The following is a 3,494-nucleotide window of genomic DNA, read 5'->3' as shown; positions in this document are numbered from 1 at the left end:
GGAATGGGGTTCTCAATCCCGGAACACCCCTGTTCCAAATGGTTGCATCTCCCTAAACACATGCGCACAGGGCAATCTCACCCAGCAAAGCCAGTGGAGTCTCAGAGGCAAAGTAAGGACAGACGGGCCGTGCAATGACAGACAAACCAGAGTTAAGAGAAGGAGATGCACAGTGTTCGACCGCCCTTCACGAAGAGAAGCTGAGGAAGCCGGAAAACAGAACTGGGGAGACCAAGAGTAGCGACAGGGGTGGACAGGCTGGAGGTGAGCACGGTGGTGGTTGAGGCAAAGTTCAGAATGGGGCCAACGTGAAAAACGAACAGTCTGACCCAGTTCACATGCATCCACTTAACAAGGACACTCATTGATAAGCAAACCACCTGATGCTTGCATAGTAGGAAAAATAATAATAAACCACCTGGTACTGCCTTTGGGTTGATAAGCCAATGTCTTTCATCTTTCTCTTTCTTTCTCTCTCTCTCTTTTTCTCTCTCTCTCTCTCTTTTTTTTTTCCTTGATGACTGAAGTACCCACTCTGTGCTGCCTTCTGCTCAATCCACACTGGCAATAGTGACAAGACTTTGATGTCCCCCTCATTCAACAGAATGTTGTTTAGTTCAAAGTGAAGAACAGAGGCGATTCTTTGCTTTTAAATTATTAGCTCCCTAAGTCTTCTGTAATGATATAGTTTGACTGAAGTGTGCAGTTTATTAACTACATAAAGACGACATTATCAGAGCAGAGAAAGGCCGCTGTGAGTTTTGCCTTTCAGCCTAGCAGCGGGGGTTCTGGATACTTTGATCTCAATCAATGCTAAATGTCTTTGTGAGATAGAGAGCGAGCTGAAATTATCTTTGGCATGGCGGCAGCATCAATTATTCAAGCCCTTTTTCTTATGAATTAAAGTGTTCTTCGACTTCTACCCCACTTGTGGGTTTGGGTGGGTTTTCTTTTTCTTTCATTGTTGTCTTTCCAGTCAGGAAAGGCACTTGGAATAAATCTCGGAGCGTTCGCTAATCATACTCCAGCTGACCTTTGAAAACCCATAGCCACTCTTCTTCCTCCTCCTCCTCTTTCCTAATTGCTCCCCCACCCTCACTCCCAGTCTTGGTCTTCTCCGAGGTGACCCCAAAGACTATTCAGAGAAAAGGCGGTCATTGTTTCTATTTGGCTTCGTGCCAGGATGGTCAGCCGAGGCCAATGAAGTAGCCCCTTGACGAGAAGTGGTATTCTGAAATCTGAAGAGATGGAGGCGTCCGCAGGCTGTCAGAAACCCTCCCAGCTGACCTCAGCTGCTCATTTCGCCTCCCAAGGAAGAGTGTGACCGTCAAACAATAAATAATAAGTTCTCCTTAATACGCCCACTTTCCGGGATGATGATTTTCAAACTGTAGACCGAGACTCGTGAGTGGGCCATCAAACCAATCCAGTGTCACATCCAGCAGAATAGAATAGAAAAGAAAATTAGAACTCGTTTGATGTGTTAGGCTGACCGTTGTTTCTTGAAGCTTTTGTTTCAGACGTGAGTATACTGGGTCACCTTATATCATCACCACCCCCTGGCCCCAAGGGACCCTGAGACAAGAATCTGGGGGCAAGGAGCTTATTTGAGGGGTGATTCCAGAAAGTACTGTGAGGTAGTAGGGTACATGAGAAAGGAAGGGAGGAAAGCCAATGAAGTGTGTTTTAATGACTGAGTTATAACCGTGGGCCACTCGAGCTCAGTCCCACTGGGACACCCTGTGGAACATAGCTCAGAGTGGTCCTACCAACCATGAGGGAGCTGGAACGTTGGTCCACAAACACCCATCCTCCATCGGTCAAGGTCTAACCTGTCATTATCTTCCAGGAACTAGTAGGATGCCCCGCACATCGACCGAGTACACTTCCATGGGCAGAGAGGAGGCAGTAGGCTCTGCCATGGATGACCATGACCTAGACAAAGACCATAGCGGTGGAGGTTAAAGAAAATGTACTTTTTAAATCGTAATACCCACAGCAGGTGAAACGAGCGCTCACGTATTCTGCCGCGAGTATTTTCCTGAAAGGCAAATGATCAACAGGTATCAAGAGCCTTAAAATTTTTCCTTCCAAATGACCAAGCAATCCTACCCCTAGGAACTTTTTGTAAGGAGCACCTATAAAAGTGAAAAATTAGAAATAGCCCATACATCTAACAAAATGGGATTAGTTAAATTAAGCTATAACCCTATAATTGAACATAATCTCATTTTTTAAAGTGATGTTGACTATATTGTCGTAGAAAAGTTTTCATGACAAATTAAGTGAAAAAAAGCAGGTGTTAAACTGGATGAGAGTAGACAGAAACTCTCTGTACTATGTTTGAAACTTACCTGTAAATCTAAAACTATTCTCAAATTTAAAAGTTTATCTAAATTTCTTAAAAAGCGGGTATTTACAGTACTATCTACTTTCTACTTGACACACACCCCAAGAAGAATATAGCCGAAGGTGATCACAGTAGTTATCTCTGTGTGGTGGGATCAGGGAGCTTTTATCATCTATTTTTTACTTATTTTTTACTTATATTTTCTATATTTTCTACAATGACTGTGTATTGCTTTTTTAATAAAAATACATACATAAAAATTTATCTTAAATCGTATTTATCTTAAATTTATCTTAAGTATTCTTTAAGAGAAACTTAGTAAAAGGAAAGAAGAAAGATTAGTGGCTAGAGGAAAATAGTATCAAGGGATGGTTTAGCGTTTTATTTTAGTCTGTATTCTCTTTATAAAAAAATGTATATATTCTGATTATGTAGAAAATCTGAACATTATAAAAATGTATATAATGTATAGTAATCAGACATACTCTTGCTTTTTGGAAATAATCACCAGGTAGCGGACACTCTGGTTCTCCACTGAGTTTCTGCAGAACGAGTTTACCATTTCTGGGTCTCCTTTTCTGGGTTCACTGTGGTTTTGCTTCTAACCCCATGCAGAAGGTTTACCCTTCAGCTGCTTTGCTCAAATGTGCAGAGAGGCGGAAGTGGCTAGGCAGATTACATGAGGAGGACACAGCCCTCTGAGGTGTCACTTCCATTCTGGAGGAGACTGAAGTTACTCTCCATTATGCTGAAATCACGTCCTTACTTGGCCTTTTCTCCTTCCCATTTCTGCTTCCCCCACTCCCAGACTGGGTTCTCCTAGAAGCATTTTCATAATAAATCTCTTAAGTGCGTATCCTCATCTCAGGGTCTGCTTTTAGGAAACCCTCCTACGATGTTGCTGTTGATGCTTTAATGCATCTCCTTCCATTCTTTTTTCTACATATGCAACAAATGTCGCATGACCCTAACACACTGTATTTTATGGAATATTTGCCTCTGATTGTCCCAGAAGCCAACGCTGAGAGAGCCATGACTGGCCACATGACTCATGGCATCCATGGGATTTTTTAAAAATCATGCCTGGGGAGAAACAGGTATTTTCTGGTGTTTAGTGCAGAGAAAAATCTGTCCTGTGGATTGT

Source organism: Pteropus vampyrus, unplaced genomic scaffold, assembly GCF_000151845.1.
Source record: "Pteropus vampyrus isolate Shadow unplaced genomic scaffold, Pvam_2.0 Scaffold143, whole genome shotgun sequence".
In the NCBI taxonomy this organism is placed as follows: domain Eukaryota; kingdom Metazoa; phylum Chordata; class Mammalia; order Chiroptera; family Pteropodidae; genus Pteropus; species Pteropus vampyrus.
This window is presented reverse-complemented; position numbering follows the sequence as displayed.